The sequence below is a fragment of the Mustela nivalis genome (assembly GCF_964662115.1).
Source record: "Mustela nivalis genome assembly, chromosome: 13".
Classification (NCBI taxonomy): domain Eukaryota; kingdom Metazoa; phylum Chordata; class Mammalia; order Carnivora; family Mustelidae; genus Mustela; species Mustela nivalis.
In genome coordinates, this window is record NC_139032.1 from 10,207,722 (window position 1) to 10,226,713 (window position 18,992).

Genomic DNA, 18,992 nt, shown 5'->3' on the forward strand with positions numbered 1-18,992 from the left:
CTTGAATTTGGTGTGTATCATTCCTGTATCTACTCCTTCCGTTTTATAAATACATTTTTATTCAGAAATAGTATCTACCATTTTTCATTGTTTCTAAGAAAAGGCACACTCTTCACATTTTAATATCTCTGAAATCAGGATTCTTTTATAATTAATGACGTCTTACAACAGCTGTCAGCCAGGTGGCAGCTGTGACAGAGCCCTACTGCCAGCACATCCTCCGACATCAAAGGTGTCAGGAAAATGCTTGTGGAAAATTGTGGAGACAATAGGAGGGCACTTGGTTTACCCTTAGGACCAAAATAATTGCAAGGAAAGCGGATGTGCGAGCTGGGAAATCAGAAGTGTTTAGTAGTGTTCCAGGAGCAGGAATCTAAAGGTTAGCTATGCCTGGTTGGAAAAATAGTTTAAGAACTCAGAGCCAGGGGCGCCTGGGTGGCTCAGTGGGTTAAAGCCTCTACCTTCGGCTCAGGTCATGATCTCAGGGTCCTGGGATTGAGCCCCGCATCGGGCTCTCTGCTCAGCGGGGAGCCTGCTTCCTCTTCTCTCTGCCTACTTGTGATCTCTGTCAAATACATAAATAAATAAATAACCTTTAAAAAAATAAAAAAAGAGAGAACTCAGAGCCAATGACAGTTGTTTTTTTTTTTAATAGTTCTTTTCAGAAATGTTAGATCGCCAGTCCTCTGGTAGGATGGATGATGGGGAAGACAGACATCAGGAATTTTGAGTCAAAACGCTGAGAAGACAGTTTCAACGTGGAAATTAAACGAGGAATTCCTTAACTGATTTATTCCACTTATGTTTTCTTTTTGAGTGCACACAGAAAAATAATATATGATAAAACAAAACAAAACAAAAAACCCTCTCTTAAGATACAGGGCTTCAAATTAGGAGACAAGAAAGTGTTTCTCAGAGTTTAATTCTCAGCCTTTTTGTCTAATGGTGCACAAAGAAATGACGTATCTCACCACCTTTAGGCTTAGGGTGTCCAGTTGCACCCGCACTTCTGCTAACCTGGCTTGTTTGCTTAACATTACACTACTGAAATTTTTTAATCATCGTAGCCCCCATTCGTTCATCATAACCACTGTATAAAATTCTCTTGCGTGACTACGACACCTTCTACGTGTCGATTTTCCCCATTCTACTTGATGAGCAGTCTAGACAGCATCCACTTTATTTCAAAGACTGCAGTTCTGACCATCTTGTTCATACCTTCTTGTCGAAAGAATTTCTGGATCCCAGGGCACACACACACATCTTCACTTCACTAGACATTCCCTTATTGGTCTCCAAAGCATTTGTCTGATTCCATTCTCACTAGTAGTGTGGGAGAGGTCCCAATGCAAGAAAGCCTTAACCGGGTTCCCAGGCTGCTGTCTGAATCCCTCCAACTCACTCCCCTACATAGTCCAAGTGGCCCCTAAGACACAGAGCAGATCAAGTCACAGCTGCACTCGGAACCCTCCAGTGGGTTAACGCTGTGCTCCCTGGCAAGATCTCATGGCTTACAAGTGGCGCTAACGTAGGCCTACAATCTCTTTCCTTGTTAAGCCTGGGTCATACAGGTCTACCCCCAATGTTACAATCCAGCAACTTCATGATCCTTTTTTTTTTATATATATATATATATATATATATATATATATATATATAATATATAAATTAATACATTAAAAATGTACAGTGCAATATATGTATATATTACACTGTACATTAACTAACTTTAATTTTTAAAAAAGTGTATATATATACACATATATACACATATAAAGTGTATATATAATATAAAAGTGTATATATATACACACTTTAAAAATTAATTTATTATATAATTTATTATAGAATTAAAAAGTATATATATACACTTTAAAAAATTAAATTAATTTATTATATAATTTAAAAGTGTATATATATATATACACACACACTTTTTTAAAAATTTAAAGTTAGTTAATGTATAGTGTCATGTTGGTTTCAGGAGTGGAACTAAGTGATTCACCATTTCCATACAACACCCAGTGCTCACCACACCAAGTGCCCTCTTTGATGCCCATCCCCCATTTAACCCATCCCCCCCCCGCACCCCCATCAACCCTCAGTTTTCTCCCTATAGTTAAAAGTCTCTTATGTTTGCTTCCCTCTGTTTTTATCTTATTTTATTTTTCCTTCTCTTCCTCTCTGTTTGTCTCTTTCGTTTCTTAAATTCCATGTGAGTGAAATCAAATATTTCTCTTTCTCTGATATATTTTGCTTAACATAATACACTTTAGTTCCAACCACATTGTTGCAAATGGCACGATTTCATTCTCCCTTTTTAAAATTTTTTAGAAATTTTAATTATTTATTTGACAGAGAGAGAGAGAGAGAGCGCACGCACAAGCAAGGGGAGCTGCAGGCAGTGGGAGAGGGAGAAGCAGGCTCCCCGCTGAGCAGGGAGCCCGATGTGGGACTTGATCACAGGACCCTGGGACCATGACCTGAGTCAAAGGAAGACGCTTAGCTGACTGAGCCACCCAAGGGGCCCAAGATTTCATTCTGTTTGATCGCCAAGTAAGATTCCATTATATATGTATATATAATGGAATATATATATATATTTCCACATCTTCTTTATCTATTCATCAGTTGATGGACATTTGGGTTCTTTCTATAGTTTGGCTATTGTTGATAATGCTGCTATAAACATTGGGGTGCATATGCCCCCTTCGGATCAGCTCTTTTGTATGCTTTGGATAAGTAGTGTAATTGCTGGAGATCCTTTTAGTTCCTAGCATGAGACATACCCCTTCTCTACCCCCAATCCCTACACATGCCACTTCCTCTCTGGAATGCTCTCTCCCATAAAAACACACCTGTCCCACCCAACTCCCAGTTTTGCTAACTAATTCTACTCATCCTTCATGTCTAAGCTTACCCATCTCTTTCTCTTCAGAGTCATTGGTCTTCCCCTCCCCCACCCACTCAGGGTGCCTCTCCAGTATACACTGTAGCATACTTTATAGCAACTTCCTCCATGTGACACCCTCCCACAGTGCTGAGGTCACCTCTTTGCTTATGTGGGCTCCCACTAAACTTTAAGCCCCCCAAAATGGTGATGGAGGGGGACATTGTCTGTCTTGTTCACTGCTGTCTTCTCACCCAATAGATAGTTTACATGGTGTTTAATGAATACTCTATCCGTTGTATGAACGTGAGCATGAAGCAAGTTGGCCCTTGAACCCAAATTTGACTGCTGGTGGCTTGCAAAGTCTGCCACAGGCGTGCATGCCCTCCTAGACTATTCTTCCTAAATCCGCAAATTTCTAGCAGAGGGCCCAGGTGGGCTGCCCAAGCCACCGTGAAGGGGAAATGCCAGAGAAGACATATGAAATGTGGGCATCAAATTACGGAAACTCCTTCCGGTTCATTGCAACTGACAGCCTCCCAGGCAGGCTCTCGAGTCTAGGCATGTGTGTGTCCAGGACAAGCCTGTGCTGCACAACAGGGGAGGGACAAAGTCCAGGGGGACGGTCCTGCTTGCGGCCGCCTACGATGCACAGCTGGGGTAATGGAAGGCCCATCTGGAGATGTTTGAGAAGCAATTAGACATTTTAGAAATAGAATGGAAACAAAATGGAAAAGGTTGAAGTTAACATAGAGATATTAAAAATAGTTGGGGATTATTTTGAAAGAACGTGCTCTAGTTTTCCAATGTTTTCTAAGACAAGAAATGAATCTGGCAGATCCTGACCGCCCGGTGCTACAACTCAAGAAAAAGGCAAAAAACATTCAGTGTTTAGGTCTATACTGTGGATTTGGGGCAGAATAACACAATCTGGAATTTAGGAAACCAACATCTTCTGAGTTAAACAGTATAGGTTGCCAGCTCCTAAATCAGTGGCTCTTAAACTCTGGGATGCATCCAAACAACGAAAAGGCCACTCGTGGCTGGACCCTACACTCAAGAATGTCTGATTCACTCAGTCCAAATGAGGCAAGGAACTGATATTTCTAAAAACGTCCTAGAGTAACGGGAACAAAATCTTGAAATTTGCTATAGCCTGGGTGAACCTCAAAAACGTGGTAAGTGAGAGAAGCCAGACACAAATGGCCACTTCGGGTAGGATTCCATCGATACGAAATATCCCAAATGAGCAAATCCGTAGAGACAGAAAGCAGATTCATGGGTGCCAAGGGCCGAGGGGAGGGGTAATGAGGAGTGACTGCTTAATGGGTAGGAATTTCCTTTTAGTTGATAAAATGGTTCACAGCCAGACAGAGGGGATAGTTGCACAACACCCAACCATGTAATCAAGTGAGAATGAGTTCTGTAATTTAAAATGGTCGCTTGGATGTGATGTGAGGTTTAGCTCCACTTTTAAAAGTTCCTAGGCTTGGGGGCGCCTGGGTGGCTGAGTGGGTTAAACCCTCTGCCTTCGGCTCAGGTCATGATCCCAGGGTCCTGGGATCGAGTCCCACATCGGGCTTTCTGCTCAGCAGGGAGCTTGCTTCCTCCTCTCTCTGCCTGCCTCTCTGCCCACTTGTGATCTCTGACCATCAAATAAATAAATAAAATCTTTAAAAAAAAAAAGTTCCTAGATTTGTCGAGACTGCTGGTCCAGGGACCACAACTGAGAACCATTGGCTCAAGTGAGAGTCACACAGAGGAGAAGAAACTGAAGTAGGGCTGAAGGTTCTAGAAATCCCCCCACGTAGGTCTATGACTAAGAACTCCAGAAGTCTGAAGTGCATTGTTACCTTGAAATCTTTGTTCTCACTTTGGGCTGGGACCCAAAAGTGGCAGCCACTGCACATTGCACACTGAAGCCCTTAGCCCCCTACACAAAGGAGGAGGCTGAAAACCAGTTTTGCCCTTCCTCACTCATCACCTGCCTTTGGCTTCTAAATCGGGTTTGATAGGGTGGGGAGTTGTGTAACAGAGAAGAAACATTTTTGGATGTCGTCCCTGGTGCTCCGGGAGGCTGACCTCATGTGCTGGGGAAAGGATGAGAATCCCTCCCTTTCACTTCCGGCCAACTCTGTCTCCTGACACTGCCGTCCTGAGGCTCTTACTGTTTGTAAAGCACTGGAGAAGGAGGGGACCATTTTCTCCCAATTGCGACGTGGCGGAACAGGGTTGAACCTGGAGCCGGAAGAACTAGGTCTTACTCTCAGTTCTGCCTCTCTTTGGTTGACTGTCTTGACCAACTTGCTTACTTTTCTCTGTGCTTGTTGTCTCCTCTGGACAATGGAAATAAGAATACCCCTTTACAGGGTTCTTGTGAGACACAGACAAGCTGATCTCAAATTACTGTGATGATCTCGCGGAGTTACGATGTCACCGTACTTTTGTCTTCACTGATTCAGTTCCTTCATCTCACATCCTGGGAGCGATGCTTCCTCTCACCTTCTGTGGCTGCACCTGAAAGATGGCCTTTACATGGACCACAACATATTTGGGTATTATTAGAGAAAAATCAGTGCTGTTTTAGAAGACAAAAAGGAATGAGGTGTATAGATACATAGATTGGTCACGTAGGGGCATAACAGAGTATGTTAAGCAGGCAAATGCTGAACATAGGGGAAAAAAATGGAAGGACCAGGAGACATCTAGAAATCATGACATAATCCGTATTGTTGAGACCTTAAATTGACCCCGTGGTGATGATGACCCTCTGGCCCCTTATGTTTGGTGCCCAAGAAATCTTGATGAAGACCATAGCTGCTCATCAGGCTACGGGATAAACTGCAGCTTTGGCCAAATGTACTTGCCCCTGTGTTTCATCAAAGGATCAAATGTGTGCTGTTGACTCGAGACCTTTCATCTGCCAATTTGCCTTGCTCAAACCATCTACCCTGGTCCATGTAGCCATACTATCGTGAGTAGGAGGGTCAGCGGTTACCAGGAACTAGGGTTTGCTGGACATGGAGGTGGAGATTGACTACAAACGGGTGAGACATAGAAGAATTTGGAGGAGGGAGAGGAATTGCTCTGTATCTTGATTGTGGTGATAGTTTCATGACTGTATTTGCCAAAATTCACAAAATCATAAATGAAAAGGGATGAATTTTATTGCATATAAATTATACCTTCATTAAAAAAAAAACAACTAGGATATCCAAGTCCTTCCTCCAAAATATGACAGTTTGCTTGTTCCAGGATGAAGCCTAGGGATTGTTTTATAAAAGCTCCCCATGTGGGAAGTATCTGCTTCTGTCCAAGATGGAGTTAACAGGGAGGGAGTTTTTCCTTCCCGCCTAAGGGAGCTAAAAGCAAAACAAAAACAGACAAAATATGAAAGAACAGTTTTCAAGTCTTTGGACATCAGGCAACCAAGGACCATGAACCCTGCAATTGGAAGGTGATAAATTATTCATTATCTTGATTTTGGTGATGATCTCATGGATGTATACACATATATTAAAACTTACCAAATTGTTCCCTTTCCTTATGTACACTCTATTGTACGTCAGGTATAACTCCATAAAGGTATTTTGTTTGTTTGTTTTAATTCCCCAAGTGATTCCAAGAGTATAGATAGAGTTGAGAGTCATTAGCCCAAACCTATGACCCTACTTGGCTCTGGGATCTAATATCCCTTGTTCCTAATAATTTGGCCGCGGAATCTAATATCCCTGTTCCTAGTAATTTGACTCCAACAGAACGCAGCTAAAGAACATAAAATATTAAAGTTCATTAGAAGACTTACTTTGCTTAAATGGAACTCATTCTGGAAAATAAGTTTGCGCTTGCAGAAATAATATTTTTTGCTAATGATTGTTCTGATAGCTCACCGGAAAGAAAGGAGCTCGACCTTCCATGAAAAATTTTTTAAAAGTTTAGTACAAAATATATTAATAATGGCTGCTGGGCAGTTTACAATATGCATTAAAAGCCTTAACACTGCTGATAACTTTCGACTCGGGATTTGAACTAAGGAAATAGGAAACGGGCAGTGTTCTAAATAGCAAAACACATGAACGAACTCAGAGTCCAAGCAGAGGGGAGCAGGTGCAGTCGGAATCGAGTAGGTCTGGTTCAAAGAATGTCATGGAAAACCAGCCAGTGACAAGAAAATGTCTGCCAGATAGGATGCTTTTGGCTCCAAGTAGCAGAAGATCTTACCCAGTGGGAACCACAAAGCTGTTTATGTCAGCACGTGAGAAGATGCCCTGTTTGGGGATGGTTGTGAGGGGGAACTCGGAAGCTTGGCAAGGAGCAACAGTACTGGTTCTGACAGACTTTCTTTTCCTGACGCGTCCTCTCAGGCTTGCTCCTTCCCCTCGCCAGCCTGCAAGATGGCTGCCCTGGTTTCTGGCACCTCCAGGGTGGGGAAGGACAGGCTTCTTCCTGCAGGTCAGTTTTTTGGGGTCTTGTTTTTAAGACCAAAAGAACGTTTTCCACAAGCTCCCGACAGACTTCCCACTGGTCTCTTTGGCCAAAATAATCTCACAAGCTTATTATTCCCAAGCCAATCACTGACAAGACCAGGGGAATTATCTGGAACGGCTTAGACCAATTAAGTTTAATTCCCCCCGGGGCTGGAGAAGAACCCAGCTTTCCCTCCGGCACAAGGCTGGCCTATATCTGAACAAAATCAGGGCTGCCTGGCAAAGCAGAAAGGAAAGAAATGACTATTAGCTAGGCTAACACCAACTAAAACACCAACTAACACCAACTAACACAAAAGTGAATTTAGATAGGCCCAGGAAGAAAGAATGAAATGTTATATATTTAAAAAAATAATAATACAGATTTCATTTATTTGACAGAGATCACAAGTAGGCGGAGAGGCAGGCAGAGAGAAGGGGGGAGAAGCAGCCCCCCCCCCCACTGAGCAGAGAGCCCCATGGGGCACCATCCCAGGACCCTGACATCATGGCCTGAGCCAAGTCAGAGGCTTAACCCCCTGAGCCAAGCAGATGCCCCAATGTGATGCATTTTTTTTTAAACGTCACTTCCGGTTGATGGGATTACAGACAGTATTTGTTTTTCTTACATCAGCTTTTCCCTTTGTCCCCTAAATTTTCTGTAATGAGTATCTAATGTGTTTGAACAACAACAGCAAAAAAAAAAAACCCTCAAGATATGTTATCTTCAATATTTACAGCCTCACCAGGGCTTTTTGGAAAGTAAATACGAAGAGCGGTTACATAAGATGAAACCAGGGAACTCAGCTGAGGCTGGGATCTGTCTGGTGCAGCCTCCAAGACGGGGGGCGCGGTGGGGGGAGGCCTCCCGCACCCATGAGTGTCACTAGGACCCGGGGCCCCCACGGAGATGCCAGCAGGCCTGCCTGAGGGGGCTGCCCCCACCGCTGGGAAGACTGTGATCAGCCCCTTCTCTTCTCAAACCAGAGGGCAGGGCAGCCCAAACCAGATTCCACGCCAGTCCTCAGAGCCCAGGGTGGGGGTGGGGGAGAGGGCAGAGGAGTTCCTGTAGACCAGACTAGAAAACGGGGTTACCCTGGGCCCCCGGGCCCTGCCACAGGCCGGAAGATAGGGCTAGAAGAACAGCAATGGAAGGTGAGGAAAAGAAGACAAAAAGTAGCAAGGTCACTCTGTGCCCCCGGAGCCCACGTGCGGTAACTTGGCTCGGGAGCACGTACAGGTAGTGGCCGTCTCAGGCTGGAACGGTGGTCCCGTGTGCCCTGAGCATCATGGAAGGTCGCTTTTCTCAGGCCATACCCAGGGCTCAAAGGGATGAAGGAGACCAAGAATGGGCCAGGGTTGGCCAATACTGAGCAAAGGCACTCAAGATATTCTGCGACCATCTACATTTAGTCACCAAACTTTTGAGCTTCTCTCTCAAGCCCTACCCAGCCTGGCTTTCAGCATCCAGCCAGACGCTGGGGGAGATAAGCGAGGTGGCCCCAGGGGAAACCAAACCCACCAGCGGTAGAGTAACCCAGACCTCAGTTCCTATGGGACTCCACCACCTCCCAGCTGGGCACATTTGGACAAGCTCCTTCACGACTCTCTGCCTTTTTTTTTTTTTCCCACCTGTAAAATGGGGCTAAGGCTGCTTAAGGCATTACACAAGCGAGCTCATGCAAGGTCTGACAAAAGCCCCTTCTGTGTAAGTGACGATGCTGGATGGGTCGCAGTTGCTCAGAGCACACCCCCAGCGGGTGCAAGGAGTCCCCTCCCCACCCCACCACGGGCTCTGAGCTTCGGTATTAATTGAACTCTCTGAGGCCAGGACTCTGGAGCTGTTGGAGTCACTTTTCTGAATGAGCTTCTAATGGAGGCAGGTCCCTTCCCCCACGCCCCCGGAAAAATAAATGAGTCTTTGAAAATGATACCCGGCTAACTTCACCTGCTCACAGCTGGACCACCTTCCGCCCAGGAAGTGAGCTCTGGCTCTGGGGAAAAACAGATTATGCCTGAGGGGCTGAAGGGAGAAAGTCAGTTTAGGAGCACTTCCATCGGGAAGGATTATGCGGGCGCTGGGAGGGATGCGACCGGAGAAGAAAGGAAGAGACAGCAACCCCAACCAGATGCTGGAGCGATTCTTCCGTCTGGGAGAAGCTGCAACTTTGATTTCCATCCTTTGGAAACGTTGAGTTCTTTGCTGTTCCCGGTGTGGGGGTGTAGCGCAGCCCAGGGAACAGCTCAGGAGAGCCTGAGGGGACACGGATAGTGAATTCTCACCAGTGAACTTTTCTGGGCCATCAGAGGGCTTCATTGATTCCCTGTAAGACCCCGTAGTCCTGCAGTGGACACTAGGGCATCTCTTCAGTGGGGAGCGTAGTCTTGGTTGCCCATCTGGACGCAGAATTCGGGTTCAGCAGCCATTGCAACTGTCCGGAATTGGGGATGGTGGGGGAACATGGGGCATATGAAGACCGGAACTCTCAAGGTCATGTTTCTTTATCCACCTTGCCTAAACTAAAAGGGGGCCCCTACAGAGCTCACCAGGCTGTTAAAATCCCATCTCATGACAAAACGTGGCCAATGTATCAGAGACTTTGTATGTCCCCCTTTTTTTTAACCTAGAATGTTTTATTTTAATGTTGTTATCAAAAATCTTAATTTAGTTTTTTTTAAAGATCTTTGGGTTTTTTTTGTTTTTGTTTTATAATTTTTTAATAAACATATAATGTATTATTTGCCCCAGGGGTACAGGTCTGTAAATCGCCACATTTACACACTTCACGGCACTCACCATAGCACATACCCTCCCCAATGTCGGTAACACAACCACCCTCTCCCTACCCCACCTCCCCCTGCCCCGGCAGCCCTCAGTTTGTTTTGTGATACTAAGAGTCTCTTATGGTTTGTCTCCCTCCCGATCCCATCTTGTCTCATTTATTCTTTTCCTACCTTCCCCAACCCCCCCATATTGAACCTAGAATATTTTGGTGAGTTTCTGTATTTTATCTAAGAAAAAGAGTGCATTAGTGAAAATAAGGAGTGGTATTTTCCAAGTTTGCATTTTGATGAACTGTTCATTTCAGATCTCAGAGATCATACAGCTACTGAGTTTAAACACATGGGGGAACTTAGACTCAGAGGTAAAAGGGCTTATCCTGAGTCTCAGTGCTTGCTGGTGGTTGGCCCAAGACTAGAGCCTGGGGTTTCATGTAAATACTTAATGGATTTGGGTGTGTATTTACTACTTTATACAAGTTTATAGTAGTAAATAATCCTTTTACTAGATATGTCCTTTGAAAATATCTTCTCCCCTGGTTCCTCCCCCCACATAGTAACTAATCTTTATTTCAGGCTAATACATATCCGTCTTTTAAGGAGCCCAACAGCACTACTGAATTTACAACTGGAAACGATGTTCCCATCTTTGAATGCAGCTCCTCAGAAAGAGGGCCACCTCCTAACCTGTCCCCTGCTCCCTCTGGCTTGTGCCTCCATGTTTTAAAATAATCTGTTAATACTGAATTTCTTTCTTTTTTTTTTAAGAATCTATTTATTTATTTAGAGAGAGCCCACGCACATGAGCAGGGGGAGGGGCAGAAGGGAGAAAAAGAGAATCTCAGGCAGACTGAGTGCCAAGTGCAGAGGCCCATGTGGGTCTTGATCCCATGACCTTGAGACTATGACCGGAACAGAAATCAAGAGTTGGATGCTCAACCGAGCCATCCGGCACCCCAACACCTAATTTCTTAAATTCCCAACTTAAGGCTACTGACTTGCTAATTTGCAAGGTGAAGACGTAGTACTTTACTAATCCACCCCCTACCCCTGACCCACCTATATTTTATGGTTATTTCTAAATTTCTGATTAAACTGGAAATCAGCAAATAAATTATTATGGCCATGTAAATATTCTTTTCTACTGAGTCAATTAATATGATTTTATTTCCTGATTTTATTATGTTTTCAAAATTTTCTTGTTCTTAGAGTTAATAGTTACCTTATATTTTAAGATTTCCTTAGTTTTCCAGGTACTGTTACTAATTCTTAAACTTGCCAATGAAATATACTTTCCCACCAGCCCTATTTTCCACCTACATCAGGTTTCCTTCCAGTTAACCATTTTTCCTGGCTGGGTCTCCACCGAAACCCCACCTTCCTGCTCCCAGCCCACCAGGAGCTCCATAGGCTCTGCCCAGACATCAAGCTAGGGCTGTCTTTCATAGGAAATCCTTCTGTCTTGAGTTGGGGTCTCCTGTTTCCCAACCCTATATATTTTTCCTGGATGAACAACTTACTCGTTTCGGTAGACCACTTCCCTGATGTAAAAATGTGAAAGTGGCTGTATTCTGCCCTCAGATTTAGTGGGTAGTTGGGCTGGGTATAAGCTTTTCCTTTAGAATTTTCAAGGCATTGTTCCTTTGCTGTCTGGCTTCCCATGTTCATATTTGAAAAATCTGAGGCTGTCATGACTTCTGATTTTTTTCTATGATCTATTTCTAGGGATATTCTCTTTATCCCTTTGTGGGGGAAGATTATGCTGAGCACCCCCTAGATATTAGACATTGTATTAGAAGTTTTACATGCATCATCTTGTTCAGTCCTCACCAAAGATAAGCAAGCAAACCTGAAATAGAAATTTCTTTTCCACTTTTCTAGTAAGGTAAATGAGACTCAGAGAAGGTGAGTGAATTACCCAAAACATCAGGCCTGTCATTGGCTGTGACAGGTTATGCTGTAGTAACAATGGAAAAATCTCACGGAAACTTCTATCATGTCTCTATCATGTGTCCTATGTGATTGCCAGTGGACTCTGCTTCTCATGGTCACGCATACAGACTCAGGTTCCCAAGGCTCTAACTAAACATGTCTTTCCATGATTAATGCAGCAGCAGGAAGGGAAATGACGAATCTCATAATGGTTCTCACAGTTTCTGCCAGGAAGTAACAAGTTTCATTGGCCAAAATCTGTCTCATGCTATACCTTACTTCCAAAGGCAGTGGAAGGATTTCCATGGGAGAATTCCTTTCTGGAATTTTCCCAGAAATGCTTATGTTTTACTTTTTGTTTGTTTGTTTGTTTGTTTTAAATCTCAAGTCCCAGTAATATTTAGCCAAGAAATAGGGAAAACAGGAAAAAGTCGTGGTTCTCCGGCAAGAGTTAAAATGGAAGAATCAACATAGAGATGTTACTGGTTCAGAGGACTCACTGTGTCAAGTTGAAAGCAAGACCAAGGAACAGTAATGCACAAAATCAAGGGTTAAGGTGCCTCTTCTAGGAACCAGGGCAGGAGCACCCTGGAAGCCAAGAGCATTTAATGAGTCAGTCTTCGTAGCTGCTCTTGTTGTGTTCTGTGGGTTCAGGGCCCTGGCTGCTAAGTGAGTCATTCTTACAAATAAAATAAATATCAATAAGTTATGTATGATAGACCTCACACAAGTCCTATGAGTTATGTGGGAAGAAATCAGTTTTGGAAAGAAGATACACCCTTAAATTGGCCATTTCGACACAGGCTCCCATTTAGTACTGTTATCTCTGGTAGGGGATCTGACTGTTAGGTTCCTGAAACACAACCCAGTAACATTGACTGGTATTTTCCAGGCTTTGAATGTTCTCTTCAGGGTACAGGTCTTTGTAAACACTTTAATGCAAGAAACGATGTGAATATTGTAGAATACCCTGACGGGAAATTAGAAATGGAACAAAAATCTGAATTAGTAAAAGCAGTATCAATTTCAACAGCAAAATCAAAGCCAGGACAAGAAGACAAGAAAAATTGATATTTTTAATTTGTGATATTAAAAGAGGAAATAAGCTTGTAGGAAAAGATACATATTCTGAAGCTCAACTCAGGGGTGCTTTTGGATGAGCTCCCAACAGTTGAGCACATGTCAAGGCCAAAAAGGAAATTCCTCCGGCAGTTAATGCCTTGTGTGTTTTAAATTTTCATTTTAATAATATTACTGTACAGAAATATTTGTTGCAACTACATTCCATTTTTATAATAATTTTTATTTGATATTTATGTCTCTTTTCCCTTTTAATATGTTCCATTGTCAAACATCTACATAAGGAAAAGATTATTTTTATGTTATTGAAACATATACTCTTACCACGAGAAATTGATTCATAATAATAATAAACCATTTATTGCACTTTTAAAAAATATTTTATTCAGGGGGACCTGGGTGGCTCAGTTGTTAAGCGTCTGCCTTTGGCTCAGGTCATGATCCCAGGGTCCTGGGACTGAGCCCCATATCAGGCTCCCTGCTCAGTGGGAAGCCTGCTTTTCCCTCTCTCATTCCCCCTGCTTATATTTCCTCTCTTCCAGTCTCTCTGTCATAAATACATAAATTCTTTTAAAAAATATTTTATTCATTTATTTGAGAGAGAGAAAGAGCACAAGGAAGGGGAGCAGCAGAGGGAGATGGAGAAGCAGACTTCCTGCAGAGCAGGGAGCCTGACCTGGGGGCTCCATCCCAGGACCCTGGGATCATGACCTGAGCAGAAGGCAGATGCTTAACCAACTGAGCTGCCAATGTGCCCCATTACTATTTTTTAGTGAAACCCTCCAGCAGGATGATCCTATTACAGAAGAAGGACTTGATGGTCATTATGGTTACACATTATTTATTAAGTGTCATGAAAAACACAGAATAATTTGTGATTTCAGAATTCCTGGGAATTCTCATTTCTTATTCCCAAATCCCAAAGACTGATACCTCTTGGTAATTTGGAAATACCAAACAATGGGCAACAGAAGATCCTGAAATGACCATCGTCAGAACTATTTGGTGAATTGTACTAAGTGCCACTCAAATGGTGTGAGAATCTAAATCTTTCTTATTCTAGGACTTATATTTTTGTCCTCTACCTGAAATCTCCTCTATTGTCTCTGGGTATTAATATTCATTCATTCATTCACTCATCCAGCGAGAATTTCCTGGACCTACATTGGCAGGAGCCATACTGCTCTAACACAGAGAAGTTCAATCAATATTTCTGTTGACTGGCTGATAGCCAGGCACTGAAAGGTGCTCTAGCAAGAAACACTGGTTCTGAAGGGGTGACACAGAGGATAGCCCCTCTCTGATGGGGAGTAGAAGGTAAAATCAAGAGAACCCAGGGCAGTGGGAATGGAAGGTATGGAGGATGGCTGGTGGGGTCCCACTTGGCGCTGTGAGTACTCATGAGACAAGGGAGAAAGTCTTGAAGTAGAGTCAGGGGGCATCTGAGAGAAAGACGAGAGGTTGCCAAGACACACACCGTGCTGAGTGGGAGCATGGACTTTGACATCTCCTGATCCTGGATTCAAATCCTAATTCTGTGGTCGTGTCAAATTGTTCAAGTGCTTCGAGTCTTGGTTTTCTCATCTGAAAATTGGGAACAACAGTACTTAACCTCAAGGCATATAATCTGAGTTAGACATATTTATATGTACTTATAATACATCAGACTCTTGGTACAGCCACTGTAAATGCTCAGAGAGAGTTCTTTATCGTGGTGTATTATCATTTTGCCTCATCCTCAATATGCTTGAGAATTTTCAAATATTTATGAGTAATGTGCCATGTGAAGATTCAGAAATTTCTTCTAGAAGCGTCTTCAGTGAATCAAGAGTTCTTGCCTAAAGCGAGACTATTTAAAATGTAGTCTGACTTGCTGGAGAAAAAAAAAAAAAAAAAAGGACCTGAGCTTTCATATTTCCTTTTTCATTTAGTGATGGGAAAGGTTTTTCTTAGCCTGTTTGTCCTGAAACCATGGATACAGCATAAAAATAAAAGTACGCGGCTGCCCTGGGATTTGAAATGCATGTGGTAGTCAGAAAGCATAAATAAATATATCTGATACGTTTCCAATATCTTTTCTTTCAAGATAAATGTGGAACCCATCTCTCCTCCAGCCGGTTGCGGGGTCATGGTGCGCCCTCTGGTGGCCGGTCTTTTTTAACGGCTTCACCCACCCAGATGAGCACGCTTGAAGGACCTACCCCTGGTGAGTACTTTCCTCTTCAACTAAGAAGGAGGATCCACAGTGTGAGGGCTGCTTACTCAGCCAATGGCTTGGGTGTATCTGTTTCCATGATTTTCTAAGGGAAGATTGCCTTCTGGATGCACATGGATTTTTTTTTTTTTTTTTCAAGAACATCTTCCATATATATGTCACCTTACACCTGTCTTGATCTGTTTGGCCAAAACTGAGTCCGGTAAGTAAGTAAGTAGGAGGTGGCACCATGGTGGCAAATATCCCTGACAAAGTGGGCTGTGGGGGCTTTGCATACCATGGAGGTAGTTGAGCCATATCACTTTAACCAAATGATCCTTTCTGCAACGGGGAGCTGCTGAAAGGTTTAATGCCCGGGAAGGAGAAAGGGGCATGATCAAATTTATAAGGCAGAAAAGTCACACTGGCTGAGGTGAGAAGAAGGGATGGTCGGGCACAAAATCTTGGAGACCAGAGGATGGTCAGGAGGAAATTGCAGAAGAGCAGGTGTCAAACCGTTACCGTCCGGACAGGGTGGTGCAAAAGGGCTGGGGAGAAGAGGAGGAATTCCTGGAGATGTCTGGAAGGTGTTCTCGTGCGAGACTTGGCTGTTGATTAGATGTGGAGAGCAAGGAAGAGTCAGGAGTCGAGAATGTTGTCCGGGTTTTTGGCTTGGGCGACTGGGGAGGTTGGGACTGTGGCAGAGACCCAGGTTCCAGGGAGTGACCCCCTCCGTGGCGTTCAGTCTAGGACACGTCCTGCTAGAGGAAGCTGTGGGATCTCCAGGTGGGGGATTCCATCTGACTCTTAATCCAAGCTCTTTCCCCTCTGCTTGGCTGCCTCATCCTCCAGACACGGATCAGACTTTGGAATGGTGGGGAGAAGGTGCTCTCGGGGACCTGTAGTCCTCTTGGTCCAAATGATTTGTCCTGAGTATCCATCCCTTTTGGTCTGAGGGAAGGAATAGTGGAGAAGGAATGCATGGAGGAAACCTCAGTATTACCATATCCCTTTTTCCAGAAGCATCTACCCACCATTGTCGTACGGTGTCATCAATGGATGCTAAAACCAATTTGTTTGTAAACAAACTCTCTACACAGTCCAGAAGTATCTCTCTATAGATTTATTCTGACAAAAAAAAAAAAAAGTAACGTTTAGAGTGAAGAAACCTGGTGACACCACCAATGTCCATTCACAGATTATTTAATAATTATAAAAAGGGAAGAGTTTCTTTCACATGGAGAAAGCGCCTGGTTACTACTTTAAGCCCATGATGGACGTTAATGTCATCAACAGTGGGACAAACCGACAGCAGGTGACTCCCCATGGGGTGTGCTGAGAAGGACCCGGCATGTGCATAATTTGAACTCATCCAAAGGAAAGACCACAAACACCAAATTTAAAGGATATACTAGAAAACCACAGATCTATATTCCTGATGAAAGACAAATGTTGAGGAAATTTCTGGAATTAAAAGAGACTGAAGACTGAAGAAACATGACAACGAGGTGTAAAAATATGCAATTCTAGATTCAGAAACTATGTTGTTAGGGAACTATCAGAGGGACTGTCCAAATTTGCATATGATCACGTTCAGTAATAGTATCATATCAGTGTTGAGTGTCCCTGCTCCGATCACTGTGCCCTTTTCCTCAGACGCTTGCCCACATGTTTATGTGGAAAGGGTCAGGATGTCTGCAATTCACCTCAAACATTTCCTGTCTCGGTCCATGCAGGCTACTGTAACAAAAGACGACAGACAGTGGGACTGATAAATAGCAGAAATTTATTTCTCCTTGTTCTGGAGGGTGGGAGTCCAAGATCACGGTGCCAACAGGATTGGGTGAGGCCGTCTTCCAGGTAGCAGACTTCTTATACCCTTACATGGCGGAAGGGTTGGCGAGCTCTGCGGGGTCTCGCTCATAAAGGCAGTACTCAACATCAGCACTCTGTCTCCATCACCTAAAACTTCCCAAAGGCCTCACCACCTCATAACGTTCCAAGGGAGGTTTGATTTCAACTTATTAGTTAGGGAGAGGGCACTATCATTCCGCCTCTGGCACTTCTGGACAACCATATTAATAGGTTGGGGGGGGCGGTTCCTGGATGGCTCAGTGGGTTAAGCCTCTGACTTTGGCTCGGGTCATGATCTCAGGATGCTGGGATGGAGCCCCACATTGGGCTCCCTGCTCATCTGGGAGTCTGCTTCTCCCTCTCCCCTTCCCCCTGCCCCCCCTCCTCCCCCTTGTGTTCATACTGTCTGTCTCAAATAAATACATGATAAATAATAATATATTAATCAGTATATAGAGACATAAAGCAAGAATGGTAAAACATTAATGACTGGTGGATTAAGAGTATATAATGGTCCACATACTCTTTCTACAATGTTTCTGTGGCTGATCTTTTTTTCAAGATTAAAAAAGAGAGAGAGAGAAAGTAAGTCTACCCAACCCATACACAAGTAGAGGGGATTCTGAACACAGAAATCTAACCAGTGTGTCTTTTTTTTTTTTTTAAAGTCAAATACAATAATATTATCTTTTATAGCCACTAAATTCCGTCTTGATGAAATGTCAAAATAGGAAACAGGTGAAGGAACAATTTCCTGCGCGTCGCGGCTCTTAAGAATGCGCAGTATTTGCTGTCAGTTTAGAACCTGCTGTGTTTAGGGAGGAATTTGTTTTCTTTTACATCGAGGCACCTCAACGGAAAGCTCCCGAGGTCTAAAGGACAGCTGGGGCACGTACTGCCCCCGGGCAGGCGTCCCTGTCCACCAGCCGCGTGTCCGCGGGCGGCCTCCGGAACCAGGCAGGCTGCGCGCACCCGCTGTTCTGGGGTCGGGGTCAGGGTCGGGGGAGAAGGGGGAGGCCGGGGCTCTTCCTGATCTTTCTCACCGCCCAGGTGAGCTGGCGCGGGAAGCCGGGGAATCAGAGCGCCGAAACGGACCTTGGAAGGCGCCCAGGCCATCCCTCTCCTGCTGCCCATCTGTGGCTACAGTCTCCTCTCCAAGATCCCAACCAAGCGCTCCGCCAGCCTCGGTCCGAGCAGGTGACTCAGATGCCCAGACGGCCCCTCCGTGGCCGAAAAGCTGGCGTCATTTGAGCATCCTTTCTCTTAAAAAGAGGTGTTGGAACGAAAGGTCTGCTTCGATTTTTCGAGGCACCTAGTGAGAAATTTTTAATGAAAACAATGTCAAAACAGGTGGACTAAAACCGACTGACAGTCAATAATTAAAGGCCCGTTGACTGTTTCAGATCCTTCCACGAGGCATTGCTGATTAACGTCTTTCAGAAATAGGAGAAATTTGCAGATCGGGATGCTTCTTCATCACCTCCTAAGGCATGCCCATTCTCCGAGTTTATTTTTTAATAAAACAAAAATAGGCAGAACAGAATTCTGTGTACACATATAGTAGGCTCGAGCACACATACGGATAACATGTGTTTACACGAGCACAGGTAGGAATGGGGGAGGTGACCCGGGGCATTGCAGGGAGGGGGTGTGGACAAGGGAAGGGGAACAGTAGAAAAGAGGAAAGCTTTTACTTTGCACCTTACAGGTTTTATTATTGTTTAAGTATTTTTTTTTAACAAAGAGCATGTGCTATTTTTATCATGAAAGCATGTTTCTCAAAACATTTTTAAAA